The following is a 24,762-nucleotide window of genomic DNA, read 5'->3' as shown; positions in this document are numbered from 1 at the left end:
CATTGCTGCCTGGGTCGCAGCTGTATGGGAATACATCCTGCCTCTAGCATCGCTGCCTGGGTCGCAGCTGCATGGAAATACATCCTGCCTCTAGCATTGCTGCCTGGGTCGCAGCTTTATGGGAATACATCCTGCCTCTAGCATTGTTGCCTGGGTCGCAGCTGCATTGAAATACATCCTGCCCATAGTATTGCTGCCTGGGTCGCAGCTGTATGGAAATACATCCCGTCTCTAGCATTGCTGCCCGGGTAGCAGCTGCATGGGAATACATCCTGCCTCTAGCATTGCTGCATGGGTCACACTGCATGGGAATGAATCCTGCCCCTAGCATTGCTGCCTGGGTCGCAGCGGCATGGGAATACATCCTGCCTCTAGTATTGCTGCCTGGGAGGCAGCTGCAGGGGAATACATCCTGCTCTAGCATTGCTGCCTGGGTTGAAGCTGCATGTGAATACATCCTGCCTCTAGCATTGCTGCCTGCATCTCAGCTGCATGGGAATACATCCTGCCTTTAGCATTGCTGCCTGGGTTGAAGCTGCATGGGAATACATCCTGCCTCTAGCATTGCTACCTGGGTCGCAGCTACATGGGAATACATCCCGCCTCTAGCATTGCTGCCTGGGTCACAGCTGCATGGGAATACATCCCGCCGGAATACATCCCGCCTCTAGCATTGCTATCTGGGTCACAGCTGCATGGGAATACATCCTGCCTCTAGCATTGCTGCCTGGGTAACAGCTGCATGGGAATACATCCTGCCTCTAGCATTGTTGCCTGGGTCGCAGCTACATGGAAATACATCCTGCCTCTAGCATTGCTGCCTGGGTCGCAGCTGCATGGGAATACATCCTGCCTCTAGCATTGCTGCCCGGGTCACAGCTGTATGGGAATACATCCTGCCTCTAGCATTGCTGCCTGGGTCTCAGCTGCATTGAAATACATCCTGCCTCTAGTATTGCTGCCTGGGTCGCAGCTGCATGGAAATACATCCCGCCTCTAGCATTGCTATCTGGGTTGCAGCTGCATGGAAATACATCCCGCCTCTAGCATTGCTGCTGGGAGGCAGCTGCATGGGAATACATCCTGCCCCTAGCATTGCTGCCTGGATCGCAGCTGCAAGGGAATACATCCTGCCTTTAGCATTGCTGCCTGGGTTGAAGCTGCATGGGAATACATCCTGCCTCTAGCATTGCTACCTGGGTCGCAGCTGCATGGGAATACATCCCGTGGGAATACATCCCGCCTCTAGCATTGCTATCTGGGTCACAGCTGCATGGGAATACATCCTGCCTCTAGCATTGCTGCCTGGGTCATAGCTGCATGGGAACACATCCTGCCTCTAGCATTGCTGCCTGGGTCGCAGCTGCATGGAAATACATCCTGCCTCTAGCATTGCTGCCTGGGTCACAGCTGCATGGAAATACATCCTGCCTCTAGCATCGCTGCCTGGGTCACAGCTGCATTGGAATACATCCTGCCTCTAGCATCGCTGCCTGGGTCACAGCTGCATGGGAATACATCCTGCCTCTAGCATCGCTGCCTGGGTCGCAGCTACATGGGAATACATCCTGCCTCTAGCATCGCTGCCTGGGTCGCAGCAGCATGGGAATATATCCTGCCTCTAGCATTGCTGCCTGGGTCGCAGCTTTATGGGAATACATCCTGCCTCTAGCATTGTTGCCTGGGTCGCAGCTGCATTGAAATACATCCTGCCTCTAGTATTGCTGCCTGGGTCGCAGCTGTATGGAAATACATCCCGTCTCTAGCATTGCTGCCCGGGTAGGGGTAGCAGCTGCATGGGAATACATCCTGCCTCTAGCATTGCTGCATGGGTCACACTGCATGGGAATGAATCCTGCCCCTAGCATTGCTGCCTGGGTCGCAGCTGCATGGGAATACATCCTGCCTCTAGTATTGCTGCCTGGGAGGCAGCTGCAGGGGAATACATCCTGCTCTAGCATTACTGCATGGGTCACACTGCATGGGAATGAATCCTGCCCCTAGCATTGCTGCCTGGGTTGAAGCTGCATGTGAATACATCCTGCCTCTAGCATTGCTGCCTGCATCTCAGCTGCATGGGAATACATCCTGCCTTTAGCATTGCTGCCTGGGTTGAAGCTGCATGGGAATACATCCTGCCTCTAGCATTGCTACCTGGGTCGCAGCTACATGGGAATACATCCGCCTCTAGCATTGCTGCCTGGGTCACAGCTGCATGGGAATACATCCTGCCTCTAGCATTGCTGCCCGGGTCGCAGCTGTATGGGAATACATCCTGCCTCTAGCATTGCTACCTGGGTCCCAGCTGCATTGAAATACATCCTGCCTCTAGTATTGCTGCCTGGGTCGCAGCTGCATGGAAATACATCCAGCCTCTAGCATTGCTGCCTGGGTCTCAGCTCTATGGAAATACATCCCGCCTCTAGCATTGCTATCTGGGTCGCAGCTGCATGGAAATACATCCCGCCTCTAGCATTGCTGCCTGGGTCGCAGCTACATGGAAATACATCCTGCCTCTAGCATTGCTGTCTGGGTCGCAGCTGCATGGGAATACATCCTGCCTCTAGCATTGCTGCCCGGGTCGCAGCTATATGGGAATACATCCTGCCTCTAGCATTGCTGCCTGGGTCTCAGCTGCATTGAAATACATCCTGCCTCTAGTATTGCTGCCTGGGTCGCAGCTGCATGGAAATACACCCCGCCTCTAGCATTGCTATCTGGGTCGCAGCTGCATGGAAATACATCCCGCCTCTAGCATTGCTGCCTGGGTCGCAGCTGCATGGGAATACATCCCGCCTCTGGCATTGCTGCCTGGGTCGCAGCTGCATGGAAATACATCCTGCCTCTGGCATTGCTGCCCGGGTCGCAGCTGCATGGGAATACATCCCGTGGGAATACATCCTGCCTCTAGCATTGCTATCTGGGTCACAGCTGCATGGGAATACATCCTGCCTCTAGCATTGCTGCCTGGGTAACAGCTGCATGGGAATACATCCTGCCTCTAGCATTGCTGCCAGGGTTGCAGCTGCATGGGAATACATCCTGCCTCTAGCATTGCTATCAGGGTCACAGCTGCATGGGAATACATCCTGCCTCTAGCATTGCTGCCTGGGTAACAGCTGCATGGGAATACATCCTGCCTCTAGCATTGCTGCCTGGGTCGCATCTGCATGGAAATACATCCTGCCTCTAGCATTGCTGCCTGGGTCGCAGCTGCATGGAAATACATCCTGCCTCTAGCATCGCAGCCTGGGTCGCAGCTGCATGGGAATACATCCTGCCTCTAGCATCGCTGCCTGGGTCGCAGCTGCATTGAAATACATCCTGCCTCTAGTATTGCTGCCTGGGTCGCAGCTGTATGTGAATACATCCTGCATCTAGCATTGCTGCATGGGTCGCAGCTGCATGGGAATAAATCCTGCCCCTAGCATTGCTACCTGGGTCGCAGCTGCATGGGAATACATCCTGCCTCTAGTATTGCTGCCTGGGAGGCAGCTGCATGGGAATACATCCTGCCTCTATCATTGCTGCCTGGGTTGAAGCTGCATGGGAATACATCCTGCCCCTAGCATTGCTGCCTGGATCGCAGCTGCAAGGGAATACATCCTGCCTTTAGCATTGCTGCCTGGGTTGAAGCTGCATGGGAATACATCCTGCCTCTAGCATTGCTACCTGGGTCGCAGCTGCATGGGAATACATCCCGCCTCTAGCATTGCTGCCTGGGTCACAGCTGCATGGGAATACATCCTGTCTCTAGCATGGCTGCCTGGGTCACAGCTGCATGGAAATGCCTCCTGCCTCTAGCATTGTTGGCTTGGTCGCAGCTGTATGGAAATACATCCAGCCTGCCTCTAGCATTGCTGCCTGGGTCGCAGCTGTATGGGAATACATCCTGCCTCTAGCATTGCTGCCTGGGTCGCAGCTGCATTGAAATACATCCTGCCTCTAGTATTGCTGCCTGGGTCGCAGCTGCATGGGAATTCATCCTGCCTCTAGCATTGCTGCCTGGGTCGCAGCTGTATGGGAATACATACTGCCTCTAGAATTGCTGCCTGGGTCACAGCTGCATTGAAATACATCCTGCCTCTAGTATTGCTACCTGGGTCGCAGCTGCATGGAAATACATCCCACCTCTAGCATTGCTGCCTGGGTCACAGCTCTATGGAAATACATCCCACCTCTAGCCTTGCTATCTGGGTCGCAGCTGCATGGAAATACATCCCGCCTCTACCATTGCTGCTTGGGTCTCAGCTGCATGGGAATACATCCCGCCTCTGGCATTGCTGCATGGGTCGCAGCTGCATTGAAATACATCCTGCCTCTAGCATTGCTGCCTGGGTCGCAGCTGCATGGGAACACATCCCGCGGGAATACATCCCGCCTCTAGCATTGCTATCTGGGTCACAGCTGCATGGGAATACATCCTGCCTCTAGCATTGCTGCCTGGGTCGCAGCTGCATGGAAATACATCCCACCTCTAGCATTGCTGCCTGGGTCTCAGCTGCATGGGAATACATCCCGCCTCTGGCATTGCTGCCTGGGTCGCAGCAGTATGGAAATACATCCTGCCTTTAGCATTGCTGCCCGGGTTGCCACTGCATGGGAATACATCCCGCGGGAATACATCCCGCCTCTAGCATTGCTATCTGTGTCACAGCTGCATGGGAATACATCCTGCCTCTAGCATTACTGCCTGGGTCGCAGCTGCATGGAAATACATCCTGCCTCTAGCATCGCTGCCTGGGTCGCAGCTGCATGGGAATACATCCCGCCTCTAGCACTGCTGCCTGGGTCGCAGCTGCATGGAGGTACATCCCGCCTATGGCAGTGCTGCCTGGGTCGCAGCTGCATGGGAATACACCCTGCCTCTAGCATCGCTGCCTGGGTCGCAGCTGCATGGGAATACATGCTGCCTCTAGCATCAGTGGCTGGGTTGCAGCAGCATGGGAATACATCCTGCCTCTAGCATCGCTGCCTGGGTCGCAGAAGCATGGGAATACATCCTGCCTCTATCACTGCTGCCTGGGATGCAGCTGCCTGGGAATACATCCTGCCTCTAGCATTGCTGCCCGGGACGCAGCTGCTTGGGAATAAATCCTGCCTCTAGCACTGCTGCCTGGGTCGCAGCTGCATGGGAATACATCACGCCTCTAGCATTGCTGCCTGGGTTGCAGCTGCATGGGAATACATCCCGCCTCTAGCATTGCTGCCTGGGTCGCAGCTGCATGGGAATACATCCTGCCTCTAGCATTGCTGCCCGGGTCGCAGCTGTATGGGAATAAATCCTGCCTCTAGCATTGCTGCCTGGGTCTCAGCTGCATTGAAATACATCCTGCCTCTAGTATTGCTGCCTGGGTCGCAGCTGCATGGAAATACATCCCGCCTCTAGCATTGCTATCTGGGTTGCAGCTGCATGGAAATACATCCCGCCTCTAGCATTGCTGCCTGGGAGGCAGCTGCATGGGAATACATCCTGCCCCTAGCATTGCTGCCTGGATCGCAGCTGCAAGGGAATACATCCTGCCTTTAGCATTGCTGCCTGGGTTGAAGCTGCATGGGAATACATCCTGCCTCTAGCATTGCTACCTGGGTCGCAGCTGCATGGGAATACATCCCGTGGGAATACATCCCGACTCTAGCATTGCTATCTGGGTCACAGCTGCATGGGAATACATCCTGCCTCTAGCATTGCTGCCTGGGTCATAGCTGCATGGGAACACATCCTGCCTCTAGCATTGCTGCCTGGGTCGCAGCTGCATGGAAATACATCCTGCCTCTAGCATTGCTGCCTGGGTCACAGCTGCATGGAAATACATCCTGCCTCTAGCATCGCTGCCTGGGTCACAGCTGCATTGGAATACATCCTGCCTCTAGCATCGCTGCCTGGGTCGCAGCTGCATGGGAATACATCCTGCCTCTAGCATCGCTGCCTGGGTCGCAGCTACATGGGAATACATCCTGCCTCTAGCATCGCTGCCTGGGTCGGAGCAGCATGGGAATATATCCTGCCTCTAGCATTGCTGCCTGGGTCGCAGCTTTATGGGAATACATCCTGCCTCTAGCATTGTTGCCTGGGTCGCAGCTGCATTGAAATACATCCTGCCTCTAGTATTGCTGCCTGGGTCGCAGCTGTATGGAAATACATCCCGTCTCTAGCATTGCTGCCCGGGTAGGGGTAGCAGCTGCATGGGAATACATCCTGCCTCTAGCATTGCTGCATGGGTCACACTGCGTGGGAATGAATCCTGCCCCTAGCATTGCTGCCTGGGTTGCAGCTGCATGGGAATACATCCTGCCTCTAGTATTGCTGCCTGGGAGGCAGCTGCAGGGGAATACATCCTGCTCTAGCATTACTGCATGGGTCACACTGCATGGGAATGAATCCTGCCCCTAGCATTGCTGCCTGGGTTGAAGCTGCATGTGAATACATCCTGCCTCTAGCATTGCTGCCTGCATCTCAGCTGCATGGGAATACATCCTGCCTTTAGCATTGCTGCCTGGGTTGAAGCTGCATGGGAATACATCCTGCCTCTAGCATTGCTACCTGGGTCGCAGCTACATGGGAATACATCCCGCCTCTAGCATTGCTGCCTGGGTCACAGCTGCATGGGAATACATCCCGCCTCTAGCATCGCTGCCTGGGTCGCAGCTGGATGGAAATACATCCAGCCTGCCTCTAGCATTGCTGCCTGGGTCGCAGCTGCATATCAATACATCCTGCCTCTAGCATTGCTGCCTGGGTCGCAGCTGCATTGAAATACATCCTGCCTCTAGTATTGCTGCTTGGGTAGCAGCTGCATGGGAATACATCCTGCCTCTTGCATTGCTACCTGGATCGCAGCTGCATGGAAATACATCCTGCCTCTAGCATTGCTGCCTGGGTCGCAGCTGCATGGGAATACATCCTGCCTCTAGCATTGCTGCCCGGGTCGCAGCTGTATGGGAATACATCCTGCCTCTAGCATTGCTGCCTGGGTCCCAGCTGCATTGAAATACATCCTGCCTCTAGTATTGCTGCCTGGGTCGCAGCTGCATGGAAATACATCCAGCCTCTAGCATTGCTGCCTGGGTCTCAGCTCTATGGAAATACATCCCGCCTCTAGCATTGCTATCTGGGTCGCAGCTGCATGGAAATACATCCCGCCTCTAGCATTGCTGCCTGGGTCGCAGCTGCATGGGAATACATCCTGCCTCTAGCATTGCTGCCCGGGTCGCAGCTATATGGGAATACATCCTGCCTCTAGCATTGCTGCCTGGGTCTCAGCTGCATTGAAATACATCCTGCCTCTAGTATTGCTGCCTGGGTCGCAGCTGCATGGAAATACACCCCGCCTCTAGCATTGCTATCTGGGTCGCAGCTGCATGGAAATACATCCCGCCTCTGGCATTGCTGCCTGGGTCGCAGCTGCATGGAACTACATCCTGCCTCTGGCATTGCTGCCCGGGTCGCAGCTGCATGGGAATACATCCTGTGGGAATACATCCTGCCTCTAGCATTGCTATCTGGGTCACAGCTGCATGGGAATACATCCTGCCTCTAGCATTGCTGCCTGGGTAACAGCTGCATGGGAATACATCCTGCCTCTAGCATTGCTGCCAGGGTCGCAGCTGCATGGGAATACATCCTGCCTCTAGCATTGCTATCTGGGTCACAGCTGCATGGGAATACATCCTGCCTCTAGCATTGCTGCCTGGGTAACAGCTGCATGGGAATACATCCTGCCTCTAGCATTGCTGCCTGGGTTGCATCTGCATGGAAATACATCCTGCCTCTAGCATTGCTGCCTGGGTCGCAGCTGCATGGAAATACATCCTGCCTCTAGCATCGCAGCCTGGGTCGCAGCTGCATGGGAATACATCCTGCCTCTAGCATCGCTGCCTGGGTCGCAGCTGCATTGAAATACATCCTGCCTCTAGTATTGCTGCCTGGGTCGCAGCTGTATGTGAATACATCCTGCATCTAGCATTGCTGCATGGGTCGCAGCTGCATGGGAATAAATCCTGCCCCTAGCATTGCTACCTGGGTCGCAGCTGCATGGGAATACATCCTGCCTCTAGTATTGCTGCCTGGGAGGCAGCTGCATGGGAATACATCCTGCCTCTATCATTGCTGCCTGGGTTGAAGCTGCATGGGAATACATCCTGCCCCTAGCATTGCTGCCTGGATCGCAGCTGCAAGGGAATACATCCTGCCTTTAGCATTGCTGCCTGGGTTGAAGCTGCATGGGAATACATCCTGCCTCTAGCATTGCTACCTGGGTCGCAGCTGCATGGGAATACATCCCGCCTCTAGCATTGCTGCCTGGGTCACAGCTGCATGGGAATACATCCTGTCTCTGGCATCGCTGCCTGGGTCACAGCTTCATGGAAATGCCTCCTGCCTCTAGCATTGTTGGCTTGGTCGCAGCTGTATGGAAATACATCCAGCCTGCCTCTAGCATTGCTGCCTGGGTCGCAGCTGTATGGGAATACATCCTGCCTCTAGCATTGCTGCCTGGGTCGCAGCTGCATTGAAATACATCCTGCCTCTAGTATTGCTGCCTGGGTCGCAGCTGCATGGGAATACATCCTGCCTCTAGCATTGCTGCCTGGGTCGCAGCTGTATGGGAATACATACTGCCTCTAGAATTGCTGCCTGGGTCACAGCTGCATTGAAATACATCCTGCCTCTAGTATTGCTACCTGGGTCGCAGCTGCATGGAAATACATCCCACCTCTAGCATTGCTGCCTGGGTCACAGCTCTATGGAAATACATCCCACCTCTAGCCTTGCTATCTGGGTCGCAGCTGCATGGAAATACATCCCGCCTCTACCATTGCTGCTTGGGTCTCAGCTGCATGGGAATACATCCCGCCTCTGGCATTGCTGCCTGGGTCGCAGCTGCATTGAAATACATCCTGCCTCTAGCATTGCTGCCTGGGTCTCAGCTGCATGGGAATACATCCCGCCTCTGGCATTGCTGCCTGGGTCGCAGCAGCATGGAAATACATCCTGCCTCTAGCATTGCTGCCCGGGTCGCCACTACATGGGAATACATCCCGCGGGAATACATCCCGCCTCTAGCATTGCTATCTGTGTCACAGCTGCATGGGAATACATCCTGCCTCTAGCATTACTGCCTGGGTCGCAGCTGCATGGAAATACATCCTGCCTCTAGCATCGCTGCCTGGGTCGCAGCTGCATGGGAATACATCCCGCCTCTAGCACTGCTGCCTGGGTCGCAGCTGCATGGAGGTACATCCCGCATATGGCAGTGCTGCCTGGGTCGCAGCTGCATGGGAATACACCCTGCTTCTAGCATCGCTGCCTGGGTCGCAGCTGCATGGGAATACATCCTGCCTCTAGCATCAGTGGCTGGGTTGCAGCAGCATGGGAATACATCCTGCCTCTAGCATCGCTGCCTGGGTCGCAGAAGCATGGGAATACATCCTGCCTCTATCACTGCTGCCTGGGATGCAGCTGCCTGGGAATACATCCTGCCTCTAGCATTGCTGCCCGGGACGCAGCTGCTTGGGAATAAATCCTGCCTCTAGCACTGCTGCCTGGGTCGCAGCTGCATGGGAATACATCACGCCTCTAGCATTGCTGCCTGGGTCGCAGCTGCATGGGAATACATCCCGCCTCTAGCATAGCTGCCTGGGTCGCAGCTGCATGGGAATACATCCCGCCTCTGGCATTGCTGCCTGGGTCACAGCTGCATGGGAATACATCCTGCCTCTAGCATTGCTGCCTGGGTCGCAGCAGCATGGAAATACATCCTGCCTCTAGCATTGCTGCCTCGGTCGCAGCTGCATTGAAATACATCCTGCCTCTAGTATTGCTGCCCGCTTCGCAGCTGCATGGGAATACATCCTGCTGGAATACATCCCGCCTCTAGCATTGCTATCTGGGTCACAGCTGCATGGGAATACATCCTGCCTCTAGCATTGCTGCCTGGGTCGCAGCTGCATGGAAACACATCCTGCCTCTAGCATCGCTGCCTGGGTCGCAGCTGCATGGGAATACATCCCGCCTCTAGCACTGCTGCCTGGGTCGCAGCTGCATGGAAGTACAACCCGCCTTTGGCAGTGCTGCCTGGGTCGCAGCTGCATGGGAATACACCCTGCCTCTAGCATCGCTGCCTGGGTCGCAGCTGCATGGGAATACATCCTGCCTCTAGTATTGCTGCCTGGGTCGCAGCTGCATGGGAATACATCCTGCTTCTAGCATCGCTGCCTGGGTTGCAGCAGCATGGGAATACAAACTGCCTCTAGCATCGCTGCCTGGGTCGCAGAAGCATGGGAATACATCCTGCCTCTATCACTGCTGCATGGGATGCAGCTGGCTGGGAATACATCCTGCCTCTAGCATTGCTGCCCGGGACGCAGCTGCTTGGGAATAAATCCTGCCTCTAGCACTGCTACTCACGTCGCAGCTGCATGGGAATACATCCTGCCTCTAGCATAGCTGCCTGGGTCGCAGCTGCATGGGAATACATCCCGCCTCTGGCATTGCTGCCTGGGTCACAGCTGCATGGGAATACATCCTGCCTCTAGCATAGCTGCCTGGGTCGCAGCTGCATGGAAATACATCCTGCCTCTAGCATTGCTCCCTGGGTCGCAGCTGCATGGGAATACATCACGCCTCTGGCATTGCTGCCTGGGTCACAGCTGCATGGGAATACATCCTGCCTCTAGCATAGCTGCCTGGGTCGCAGTTGCATGGGAATACATCCCGCCTCTGGCATTGCTGCCTGGGTCACAGCTGCATGGGAATACATCCTGCCTCTAGCATAGCTGCCTGGGTCGCAGCTGCATGGCAATACATCCTGCAGGAATACATCCCGCCTCTAGCATTGCTATCTGGGTCACAGCTGCATGGGAATACATCCTGCCTCTAGCATTGCTGCTTGGGTCGCAGCTGCATGGAAATACATCCTGCCTCTAGCATCGCTGCCTGGGTCGCAGCTGCATGGGAATACATCCCGCCTCTAGCACTGCTGCCTGGGTCGCAGCTGCATGGAAGTACAACCCGCCTATGGCAGTGTTGCCTGGGTCGCAGCTGCATGGGAATACACCCTGCCTCTAGCATCGCTGCCTGGTTCGCAGCTGCATGGGAATACATCCTGCCTCTAGTATTGCTGCCTGGGTCGCAGCTGCATGGGAATACATCCTGCCTCTAGCATCGCTGCCTGGGTTGCAGCAGCATGGGAATACATCCTGCCTCTAGCATCGCTGCCTGGGTCGCAGAAGCATGGGAATACATCCTGCCTTTATCACTGCTGCCTGGGATGCAGCTGCCTGGGAATACATCCTGCCTCTAGCAATGCTGCCCGGGACGCAGCTGCTTGGGAATAAATCCTGCCTCTAGCACTGCTGCCCGGGTCGCAGCTGCATGGGAATACATCCCGCCTCTAGCATAGCTGCCTGGGTCGCAGCTGCATGCGAATACATCCCGCCTCTGGCATTGCTACCTGGGTCACAGCTGCATGGGAATACATCCTGCCTCTAGCATAGCTGCCTGGGTCATAGCTGCATGGAAATACATCCTGCCTCTAGCATTGCTCCCTGTGTCGCAGCTGCATGGGAATAAATCCCACCTATAGCATCGCTGCCTGGGTCACAGCTGCATGGGAATACATCCCTCCTCTGGCATTGCTGTCTGGGTCACAGCTGCATGGGAATACATCCTGCCTCTAGCATAGCTGCCTGGGTCGCAGCTGCATGGAAATACATCCTGCCTCTAGCATTGCTACCTGGGTCGCAGCTGCATGGAAATACACCCTGCCTCTAGCATTGCTCCCTGGGTCACAGCTGCATGGGAATAAATCCCGCCTATAGCATCGCTGCCTGGGTCGCAGCTGCATGGGAATACATCCTGCCTCTAGCATTGCTGCCTGGGAATGCATCCTGCCTCTAGCATTGCTGCCTGGGTCACAGCTGCATGGGAATACATCCCCCCTCTAGCATCGCTGCCTGGGTCGCAGCTGCATGGGAATACATCCTGCCTCTAGCATTGCTGCCTGGGTCACAGCTGCATCCTGCCTCTAGCATTGCTGCATGGGTCGCAGCTGCATCCTGCCTCTCTCTAGCATTGCTGCCTGGGTCGCAGCTGTATGGGAATACATCCTGCCTCTAGCATCGCTGCCTGGGTCGCAGCTGGATGGAAATACATCCTGCCTCTAGCATTGCTGCCTGGGTCGCAGCTTTATGGGAATACATCCTGCCTCTAGCATTGTTGCCTGGGTCGCAGCTGCATTGAAATACATCCTGCCCATAGTATTGCTGCCTGTGTCGCAGCTGTATGGAAATACATCCCGCCTCTAGCATTGCTGCCCGGGTAGCAGCTGCATGGGAATACATCCTGCCTCTAGCATTGCTGCATGGGTCACACTGCATGGGAATGAATCCTGCCCCTAGCATTGCTGCCTGGGTCGCAGCGGCATGGGAATACATCCTGCCTCTAGTATTGCTGCCTGGGAGGCAGCTGCAGGGGAATACATCCTGCTCTAGCATTGCTGCCTGGGTTGAAGCTGCATGTGAATACATCCTGCCTCTAGCATTGCTGCCTGCATCTCAGCTGCATGGGAATACATCCTGCCTTTAGCATTGCTGCCTGGGTTGAAGCTGCATGGGAATACATCCTGCCTCTAGCATTGCTACCTGGGTCGCAGCTACATGGGAATACATCCCGCCTCTAGCATTGCTGCCTGGGTCACAGCTGCATGGGAATACATCCCGCGGGAATACATCCCGCCTCTAGCATTGCTATCTGGGTCACAGCTGCATGGGAATACATCCTGCCTCTAGCATTGCTGCCTGGGTAACAGCTGCATGGGAATACATCCTGCCTCTAGCATTGTTGCCTGGGTCGCAGCTACATGGAAATACATCCTGCCTCTAGCATTGCTGCCTGGGTTGAAGCTGCATGGGAATACATCCTGCCTCTAGCATTGCTACCTGGGTCGCAGCTGCATGGGAATACATCCCGTGGGAATACATCCCGCCTCTAGCATTGCTATCTGGGTCACAGCTGCATGGGAATACATCCTGCCTCTAGCATTGCTGCCTGGGTCATAGCTGCATGGGAACACATCCTGCCTCTAGCATTGCTGCCTGGGTCGCAGCTGCATGGAAATACATCCTGCCTCTAGCATTGCTGCCTGGGTCACAGCTGCATGGAAATACATCCTGCCTCTAGCATCGCTGCCTGGGTCGCAGCTGCATGGGAATACATCCTGCCTCTAGCATCGCTGCCTGGGTCGCAGCTACATGGGAATACATCCTGCCTCTAGCATCGCTGCCTGGGTCGCAGCAGCATGGGAATATATCCTGCCTCTAGCATTGCTGCCTGGGTCGCAGCTTTATGGGAATACATCCTGCCTCTAGCATTGTTGCCTGGGTCGCAGCTGCATTGAAATACATCCTGCCTCTAGTATTGCTGCCTGGGTCGCAGCTGTATGGAAATACATCCCGTCTCTAGCATTGCTGCCCGGGTAGGGGTAGCAGCTGCATGGGAATACATCCTGCCTCTAGCATTGCTGCATGGGTCACACTGCATGGGAATGAATCCTGCCCCTAGCATTGCTGCCTGGGTCACAGCTGCATGGGAATACATCCTGCCTCTAGTATTGCTGCCTGGGAGGCAGCTGCAGGGGAATACATCCTGCTCTAGCATTACTGCATGGGTCACACTGCATGGGAATGAATCCTGCCCCTAGCATTGCTGCCTGGGTTGAAGCTGCATGTGAATACATCCTGCCTCTAGCATTGCTGCCTGCATCTCAGCTGCATGGGAATACATCCTGCCTTTAGCATTGCTGCCTGGGTTGAAGCTGCATGGGAATACATCCTGCCTCTAGCATTGCTACCTGGGTCGCAGCTACATGGGAATACATCCCGCCTCTAGCATTGCTGCCTGGGTCACAGCTGCATGGGAATACATCCCGCCTCTAGCATCGCTGCCTGGGTCGCAGCTGCATGGAAATACATCCAGCCTGCCTCTAGCATTGCTGCCTGGGTCGCAGCTGCATTACAATACATCCTGCCTCTAGCATTGCTGCCTGGGTCGCAGCTGCATTGAAATACATCCTGCCTCTAGTATTGCTGCTTGGGTAGCAGCTGCATGGGAATACATCCTGCCTCTTGCATTGCTACCTGGATCGCAGCTGCATGGAAATACATCCTGCCTCTAGCATTGCTGCCTGGGTCGCAGCTGCATGGGAATACATCCTGCCTCTAGCATTGCTGCCCGGGTCGCAGCTGTATGGGAATACATCCTGCCTCTAGCATTGCTGCCTGGGTCCCAGCTGCATTGAAATACATCCTGCCTCTAGTATTGCTGCCTGGGTCGCAGCTGCATGGAAATACATCCAGCCTCTAGCATTGTTGCCTGGGTCTCAGCTCTATGGAAATACATCCCGCCTCTAGCATTGCTATCTGGGTCGCAGCTGCATGGAAATACATCCCGCCTCTAGCATTGCTGCCTGGGTCGCAGCTACATGGAAATACATCCTGCCTCTAGCATTGCTGCCTGGGTCGCAGCTGCATGGGAATACATCCTGCCTCTAGCATTGCTGCCCGGGTCGCAGCTATATGGGAATACATCCTGCCTCTAGCATTGCTGCCTGGGTCTCAGCTGCATTGAAATACATCCTGCCTCTAGTATTGCTGCCTGGGTCGCAGCTGCATGGAAATACACCCCGCCTCTCGCATTGCTATCTGGGTCGCAGCTGCATGGAAATACATCCCGCCTCTAGCATTGCTGCCTGGGTCGCAGCTGCATGGGAATACATCCCGCCTCTGGCATTGCTGCCTGGGTCGCAGCTGCATGGAAATACATCCTGCCTCTGGCATTGCTGCCCGGGTCGCAGCTGCATGGGAATACATCCCGTGGGAATACATCCTGCCTCTAGCATTGCTATCTGGGTCACAGCTGCATGGGAATACATCCTGCCTCTAGCATTGCTGCCTGGGTTGAAGCTGCATGTGAATACATCCTGCCTCTAGCATTGCTGCCAGGGTCGCAGCTGCATGGGAATACATCCTGCCTCTAGCATTGCTATCTGGGTCACAGCTGCATGGGAATACATCCTGCCTCTAGCATTGCTGCCTGGGTAACAGCTGCATGGGAATACATCCTGCCTCTAGCATTGCTGCCTGGGTCGCATCTGCATGGAAATATATCCTGCCTCTAGCATTGCTGCCTGGGTCGCAGCTGCATGGAAATACATCCTGCCTCTAGCATCGCAGCCTGGGTCGCAGCTGCATGGGAATACATCCTGCCTCTAGCATCGCTGCCTGGGTCGCAGCTGCATTGAAATACATCCTGCCTCTAGTATTGCTGCCTGGGTCGCAGCTGTATGTGAATACATCCTGCATCTAGCATTGCTGCATGGGTCGCAGCTGCATGGGAATAAATCCTGCCCCTAGCATTGCTACCTGGGTCGCAGCTGCATGGGAATACATCCTGCCTCTAGTATTGCTGCCTGGGAGGCAGCTGCATGGGAATACATCCTGCCTCTATCATTGCTGCCTGGGTTGAAGCTGCATGGGAATACATCCTGCCCCTAGCATTGCTGCCTGGATCGCAGCTGCAAGGGAATACATCCTGCCTTTAGCATTGCTGCCTGGGTTGAAGCTGCATGGGAATACATCCTGCCTCTAGCATTGCTACCTGGGTCGCAGCTGCATGGGAATACATCCTGCCTCTAGCATTGCTGCCTGGGTCACAGCTGCATGGGAATACATCCTGTCTCTAGCATCGCTGCCTGGGTCACAGCTGCATGGAAATGCCTCCTGCCTCTAGCATTGTTGGCTTGGTCGCAGCTGTATGGAAATACATCCAGCCTGCCTATAGCATTGCTGCCTGGGTCGCAGCTGTATGGGAATACATCCTGCCTCTAGCATTGCTGCCTGGGTCGCAGCTGCATTGAAATACATCCTGCCTCTAGTATTGCTGCCTGGGTCGCAGCTGCATGGGAATACATCCTGCCTCTAGCATTGCTGCCTGGGTCGCAGCTGTATGGGAATACATACTGCCTCTAGAATTTCTGCCTGGGTCACAGCTGCATTGAAATAAATCCTGCCTCTAGTATTGCTACCTGGGTCGCAGCTGCATGGAAATACATCCCACCTCTAGCATTGCTGCCTGGGTCACAGCTCTATGGAAATACATCCCACCTCTAGCCTTGCTATCTGGGTCACAGCTGCATGGAAATACATCCCGCCTCTACCATTGCTGCTTGGGTCTCAGCTGCATGGGAATACATCCCGCCTCTGGCATTGCTGCCTGGGTCGCAGCTGCATTGAAATACATCCTGCCTCTAGCATTGCTGCCTGGGTCTCAGCTGCATGGGAATACATCCCGCCTCTGGCATTGCTGCCTGGGTCGCAGCAGCATGGAAATACATCCTGCCTCTAGCATTGCTGCCCGGGTCGCCACTGCATGGGAACACATCCCGTGGGAATACATCCCGCCTCTAGCATTGCTATCTGGGTCACAGCTGCATGGGAATACATCCTGCCTCTAGCATTGCTGCCTGGGTCGCAGCTGCATGGAAATACATCCCACCTCTAGCATTGCTGCCTGGGTCTCAGCTGCATGGGAATACATCCCGCCTCTGGCATTGCTGCCTGGGTCGCAGCAGCATGGAACTACATCCTGCCTTTAGCATTGCTGCCCGGGTCGCCACTGCATGGGAATACATCCCGCGGGAATACATCCCGCCTCTAGCATTGCTATCTGTGTCACAGCTGCATGGGAATACATCCTGCCTCTAGCATTACTGCCTGGGTCGCAGCTGCATGGAAATACATCCTGCCTCTAGCATCGCTGCCTGGGTCGCAGCTGCATGGGAATACATCCCGCCTCTAGCACTGCTGCCTGGGTCGCAGCTGCATGGAGGTACATCCCGCCTATGGCAGTGCTGCCTGGGTCGCAGCTGCATGGGAATACACCCTGCCTCTAGCATCGCTGCCTGGGTCGCAGCTGCATGGGAATACATCCTGCCTCTAGCATCAGTGGCTGGGTTGCAGCAGCATGGGAATACATCCTGCCTCTAGCATCGCTGCCTGGGTCGCAGAAGCATGGGAATACATCCTGCCTCTATCACTGCTGCCTGGGATGCAGCTGCCTGGGAATACATCCTGCCTCTAGCATTGCTGCCCGGGACGCAGCTGCTTGGGAATAAATCCTGCCTCTAGCACTGCTGCCTGGGTCGCAGCTGCATGGGAATACATCACGCCTCTAGCATTGCTGCCTGGGTCGCAGCTGCATGGGAATACATCCCGCCTCTAGCATAGCTGCCTGGGTCGCAGCTGCATGGGAATACATCCCGCCTCTGGCATTGCTGCCTGGGTCACAGCTGCATGGGAATACATCCTGCCTCTAGCATTGCTGCCTGGGTCGCAGCAGCATGGAAATACATCCTGCCTCTAGCATTGCTGCCTCGGTCGCAGCTGCATTGAAATACATCCTGCCTCTAGTATTGCTGCCCGCTTCGCAGCTGCATGGGAATACATCCTGCGGGAATACATCCCGCCTCTAGCATTGCTATCTGGGTCACAGCTGCATGGGAATACATCCTGCCTCTAGCATTGCTGCCTGGGTCGCAGCTGCATGGAAACACATCCTGCCTCTAGCATCGCTGCCTGGGTCGCAGCTGCATGGGAATACATCCCGCCTCTAGCACTGCTGCCTGGGTCGCAGCTGCATGGAAGTACAACCCGCCTATGGCAGTGCTGCCTGGGTCGCAGCTGCATGGGAATACACCCTGCCTCTAGCATCGCTGCCTGGGTCGCAGCTGCATGGGAATACATCCTGCCGCTAGTATTGCTGCCTGGGTCGCAGCTGCATGGGAATACATCCTGCTTCTAGCATCGCTGCCTGGGTTGCAGCAGCATGGGAATACAAACTGCCTCTAGCATCGCTGCCTGGGTCGCAGAAGCATGGGAATACATCCTGCCTCTATCACTGCTGCATGGGATGCAGCTGGCTGGGAATACATCCTGCCTCTAGCATTGCTGCCCGGGACGCAGCTGCTTGGGAATAAATCCTGCCTCTAGCACTGCTACTCACGTCGCAGCTGCATGGGAATACATCCTGCCTCTAGCATAGCTGCCTGGGTCGCAGCTGCATGGGAATACATCCCGCCTCTGGCATTGCTGCCTGGGTCACAGCTGCATGGGAATACATCCTGCCTCTAGCATAGCTGCCTGGGTCGCAGCTGCATGGAAATACATCCTGCCTCTAGCATTGCTCCCTGGGTCGCAGCTGCATGGGAATACATCCCGCCTCTGGCATTGCTGCCTGGGTCACAGCTGCATGGGAATACATCCTGCCTCTAGCATAGCTGCCTGGGTCGCAGTTGCATGGGAATACATCCCGCCTCTGGCATTGCTGCCTGGGTCACAGCTGCATGGGAATACATCCTGCCTCTAGCATAGCTGCCTGGGTCGCAGCTGCATGGAAATAAATCCTGCCTCTAGCATTGCTCCCTGGGTCGCAGCTGCATGGAAATACATCCTGCCTCTAGCATTGCTCCCTGGGTCGCAGCTGCATGGGAATAAATCCCGCCTATTGCATCGCTGCCTGGGTCGCAGCTGCATGGGAATACATCCTGCCTCTAGCATTGCTGCCTGAGAATGCATCCTGCCTCTAGCATTGCTGCCTGGGTCACAGCTGCATGGGAATACATCCCCCCTCGAGCATCGCGGCCTGGGTCGCAGCTGCATGGGAATAAATCCCACCTATAGCATTGCTACCTGGGTCACAGCAGCATGGGAATACATCCTGCCTCTAGCATTGCTTTCTCGGTCGCAGCTGCATTGAAATACATCCTGCCTCTAGTATTGCTGCCTGGGATGCAGCTGCATGGGAATACATCCTGCGGGAATACATCCCACCTCTAGCATTGTTATCTGGGTCACAGCTGCATGGGAATACATCCTGCCTCTAGCATTGCTGCCTGGGATGCAGCTGCATGGGAATACATCCCGCCTCTAGCAATGCTGCCCGGGACGCAGCTGCTTGGGAATAAATCCTGCCTCTAGCACTGCTGCCTGGGTCGCAGCTGCATGGGAATACATCCCGCCTCTAGCATAGCTGCCTGGGTCGCAGCTGCATGGGAATACATCCCGCCTCTAGCATAGCTGCCTGGGTCGCAGCTGCATGGAAATACATCCTGCCTCTAGCATTGCTTTCTCGGTCGCAGCTGCATTGAAATACATCCTGCCTCTAGCATCGCTGCCTGGTTCGCAGCTGCATGGGAATACATCCTGCCTCTAGTATTGCTGCCTGGGTCGCAGCTGCATGGGAATACATCCTGCCTCTAGCATTGCTGCCTGGGTTGCAGCAGCATGGGAATACATCCTGCCTCTAGCATCGCTGCCTGGGTCGCAGCTGCATGGGAATACATCCGCCTCTTGCATTGCTGCCTGGGTCACAAATGCATGGGAATACATCCTGCCTCTAGCATTGCTACCTGGGTCGCAGCAGCATGGAAATACATCCTGCCTCTAGCATTGCTTTCTCGGTCGCAGCTGCATTGAAATACACCCTGCCTCTAGCATCGCTGCCTGGTTCGCAGCTGCATGGGAATACATCCTGCCTCTAGTATTGCTGCCTGGGTCGCAGCTGCATGGGAATACATCCTGCCTCTAGCATCGCTGCCTGGGTTGCAGCAGCATGGGAATACATCCTGCCTCTAGCATCGCTGCCTGGGTCGCAGAAGCATGGGAATACATCCTGCCTTTATCACTGCTGCCTGGGATGCAGCTGCCTGGGAATACATCCTGCCTCTAGCAATGCTGCCCGGGACGCAGCTGCTTGGGAATAAATCCTGCCTCTAGCACTGCTGCCCGGGTCGCAGCTGCATGGGAATACATCCCGCCTCTAGCATAGCTGCCTGGGTCGCAGCTGCATGCGAATACATCCCGCCTCTGGCATTGCTACCTGGGTCACAGCTGCATGGGAATACATCCTGCCTCTAGCATAGCTGCCTGGGTCATAGCTGCATGGAAATACATCCTGCCTCTAGCATTGCTCCCTGTGTCGCAGCTGCATGGAAATAAATCCCACCTATAGCATCGCTGCCTGGGTCACAGCTGCATGGGAATACATTCCCCCTCTAGCATCGCTGCCTGGGTCGCAGCTGCATGGGAATGCATCCTGCCTCTAGCATTGCTGCCTGGGTCACAGCTGCATGGGAATACATCCCCCCTCTAGCATCGCTGCCTGGGTCGCAGCTGCATGGGAATACATCCTGCCTCTAGCATTGCTGCCTGGGTCACAGCTGCATCCTGCCTCTAGCATTGCTGCATGGGTCGCAGCTGCATCCTGCCTCTCTCTAGCATTGCTGCCTGGGTCGCAGCTGTATGGGAATACATCCTGCCTCTAGCATCGCTGCCTGGGTCGCAGCTGCATGGAAATACATCCTGCCTCTAGCATTGCTGCCTGGGTCGCAGCTTTATGGGAATACATCCTGCCTCTAGCATTGTTGCCTGGGTCGCAGCTGCATTGAAATACATCCTGCCCATAGTATTGCTGCCTGGGTCGCAGCTGTATGGAAATACATCCCGTCTCTAGCATTGCTGCCCGGGTAGCAGCTGCATGGGAATACATCCTGCCTCTAGCATTGCTGCATGGGTCACACTGCATGGGAATGAATCCAGCCCCTAGCATTGCTGCCTGGGTCGCAGCGGCATGGGAATACATCCTGCCTCTAGTATTGCTGCCTGGGAGGCAGCTGCAGGGGAATACATCCTGCTCTAGCATTGCTGCCTGGGTTGAAGCTGCATGTGAATACATCCTGCCTCTAGCATTGCTGCCTGCATCTCAGCTGCATGGGAATACATCCTGCCTTTAGCATTGCTGCCTGGGTTGAAGCTGCATGGGAATACATCCTGCCTCTAGCATTGCTACAAGGGTCGCAGCTACATGGGAATACATCAAGCCTCTAGCATTGCTGCCTGGGTCACAGCTGCATGGGAATACATCCCGCGGGAATACATCCCGCCTCTAGCATTGCTATCTGGGTCACAGCTGCATGGGAATACATCCTGCCTCTAGCATTGCTGCCTGGGTAACAGCTGCATGGGAATACATCCTGCCTCTAGCATTGTTGCCTGGGTCGCAGCTACATGGAAATACATCCTGCCTCTAGCATTGCTGCCTGGGTCGCAGCTGCATGGGAATACATCCTGCCTCTAGCATTGCTGCCCGGGTCACAGCTGTATGGGAATACATCCTGCCTCTAGCATTGCTGCCTGGTTCTCAGCTGCATTGAAATACATCCTGCCTCTAGTATTGCTGCCTGGGTCGCAGCTGCATGGAAATACATCCCGCCTCTAGCATTGCTATCTGGGTCGCAGCTGCATGGAAATACATCCCGCCTCTAGCATTGCTGCCTGGGTTGCAGCTGCATGGGAATACATCCCGCCTCTGGCATTGCTGCCTGGGTCGCAGCTGCAAGGAAATACATCCTGCCTCTGGCATTGCTGCCCGGGTCGCAGCTGCATGGGAATACATCCCGTGGGAATACATCCTGCCTCTAGCATTGCTATCTGCGTCACAGCTGCATGGGAATACATCCTGCCTCTAGCATTGCTGCCTGGGTAACAGCTGCATGTGAATACATCCTTCCTCTAGCATTGCTGCCTGGGTCGCAGCTGCATGGGAATACATCCTGCCTCTAGCATTGCTATCTGGGTCACAGCTGCATGGGAATACATCCTGCCTCTAGCATTGCTGCCTGGGTAACAGCTGCATGGGAATACATCCTGCCTCTAGCATTGCTGCCTGGGTCGCATCTGCATGGAAATACATCCTGCCTCTAGCATTGCTGCCTGGGTCTCAGCTGCATGGAAATACATCCTGCCTCTAGCATCGCTGCCTGGGTCACAGCTACATGGGAATACATCCTGCCTCTAGCATCGCAGCCTGGGTCGCAGCTGCATGGGAATACATCCTGCCTCTAGCATCGCTGCCTGGGTCGCAGCTGCATTGAAATACATCCTGCCTCTAGTATTGCTGCCTGGGTCGCAGCTGTATGGGAATACATCCTGCATCTAGCATTGCTGCATGGGTCGCAGCTGCATGGGAATAAATCCTGCCCCTAGCATTGCTACCTGGGTCGCAGCTGCATGGGAATACATCCTGCCTCTAGTATTGCTGCCTGGGAGGCAGCTGCATGGGAATACATCCTGCCTCTATCATTGCTGTCTGGGTTGAAGCTGCATGGGAATACATCCTGCCCCTAGCATTGCTGCCTGGATCGCAGCTGCAAGGGAATACATCCTGCCTTTAGCATTGCTGCCTGGGTTGAAGCTGCATGGGAATACATCCTGCCTCTATGTCAGTGGAATTAGTGATCTCTTTGTCAGATGCATCAGATTCTGAAGTTACCCCCTCCCCTAACTCCTCACCTTCTTCTTCTTTCCAGGTACCCTTCTTTTCTCTTCTCCGGGAAGGTTCCTTTTTTTTATGGAGGTAGGGATGACCCCGAAAGGAAGCCACCGTGTCTCCAATAAGGAAGACCAGGGGGCTCCTCTCCCGGAATCGCCCAGGAGGGGAAAAAGCCTACGAGGCACAAAAAACCCCTGAATCCTATATTGTTCGTAGTTTGGTGTACAGCTGTGAATCTCCGGAAGGGTGAGTAGAACAGTAGACCTGGAGTATCCCGTGGAATGGTACCTTGGAATGGCAATAGTCCACGGACAACCAAGAACAAACAAAGGCGTCTGATCTCAAAACGGTAAACAAAGGCAGTCCAAAATGCAGGCAGAAGTCTGGTACACGGAGATCAAATAGGCAGGTATCTTAGACGGCAAGAATAGGCAATCCGGAGAACAGGCAAGGATCTGGTACACAGCAGGGCAATGGCAGAGGTTCCCAAAAGAACAGAGAGTAAGGAGGGAGAGAAAAACATCGGAATGAAGAGTAAGAGAAATCTAGAAAAACCGGAAAGGGAAGAAAGAAAAGCGTAGAACGTAGAAGGGAGGAAGGGAGGTAACAGGCTGGAAGGAGGAGAAGAAGGAGGGTACAAGAAAAGATACGGGAAAGGAGAAAAAGAAAAGCTAGGTTCAGAGGGTAGCTAGGCGGAAAAAAGCGGCGCCAGGGGAGGCGCGATATTTGCAAAGGGAAAGAGAAGGAGGAACGGACAAAAGGGGGGCGAACGTGAAACAACAAGCAAGGCTCTGAGGATACGAAAACCCGGAAGCGTTGCGACGCATCCCCGACCCGGAAGGAGCTGGTAAAGAGTCCGAGTCGGGGAGCGTCACAACCAATGAAATCAGGGCAGAAGAGAGAAAACACAGAAAAAGGGGGCGTGGCCGAACGGAGGCAAAGCGAAACGAAACTAGCGTCCGTGTCGCCATCGGCTCCACAAACGCCAGGTACTCCATGGTATGACAGTATGCCCCCTCCGATAGGCTCCACCCCCTGGCTTTCCCGGGTGAAAAAAGTGGAACTTGCGAAGCAAGGAAGGTGCATTTATGTGAGTGATGGGTTCCCAAGAATTTTCTGAGGAGGGATAGCCTTTCCACTTGACTAAATACTCCAATCTACCCCTGCGATATCTTGAGTCACAGAGTTGGGCAACTTCGAACTCTGTCTGTGAGGAACCCCGAGGGATCGGGTTTTGTTTAGCCTGACGTGCCCAGGGGTCAGACTGAAAAGACTTGAGTTGAGAGACATGGAATACAGGGTGAACCCTCTTTAGGTTTGTGGGTAGTCGTAAACGAAAGGCCACTGGGTTGTTCTTTTGGATTATCTCATATGGCCCTAGGAACTTGGGAGACAGTTTGGAGGGATGGACCCAACGAGGGAGGTATCTAGTGGAAAGCATTACTCTAGTTCCTACTTCCCACCCCGGAACCGGCCGACGATGTTTATTGGCTTGAACGCAATAGCGCGCTTGAGCCGATCGAAGGCCCTCCTGTGCCATCTTCTGAGTTTCCTTGAGAAGAGAGAGGGATGAATCAACAGCGGGCAAATCAGAAGAAAGACCAGAGACAGGGAGTATGGAACGAGGATGGTATCCGTAGGTGCAAAAAAAGGACTACACCCAATAGCAGAATGTACTGAATTATTATAGGAGAATTCTGCTAGTGGGAGCAATGTATTCCAGTTATCTTGTTGGGAATTGATAAAGCACCGTAGGTACTGCTCTAGAGTCCCGTTCAATCGTTCTGTTTGTCCGTTGGATTGTGGATGAAATCCTGAAGTGAGAGCTCTTTCGATCCCTAGTCTGGCACATAATGCCTTCCAGAACCGGGAGGTGTATTGACTACCGCGGTCTGATATTATCTTATTTGGCATACCATGCAACCGAAAGATGTCCTGGAGAAATACGCCTGCCATCTTATCCGCAGTGGGAACCCCTGGTAGTGGGGAAAAATGAGCTAGTTTGGTGAATGAGTCCACCACTACCATGATACATGTGTAACCTTGAGATGGGGGTAAGTCCACGATAAAATCAGTAGAGATGGTGCTCCAGGGACTCTTGGGCACTTCACATGGATTGAGGAGACCAATTGGTCGTTGGCGTGAAGACTTGCTCCGAAGACAGACAATGCAAGACTGAACATAGCGATCTACATCCTCTCTCATCTTTGGCCAGTAAAAGTGTCGTTGAAGATACTCGAAAGTGTTGGTTCCTCCTCGATGGCCCGCTAGTTTGGAGTCATGGCACCAGTTCAGTGCCATTTTGCGGAAAGATTGTGTGGGTAGGTACAGATAAACTTGACTAGATAAAGACCGTCTCTGACTTCATAAGACAAGTT

Source organism: Ambystoma mexicanum, chromosome 13 (assembly GCF_040938575.1).
Source record: "Ambystoma mexicanum isolate Mex_15411 chromosome 13, UKY_AmexF1_1, whole genome shotgun sequence".
NCBI classification, from domain to species: Eukaryota; Metazoa; Chordata; class Amphibia; order Caudata; family Ambystomatidae; genus Ambystoma; species Ambystoma mexicanum.
Note: the sequence above shows the minus strand (reverse complement) of the source record.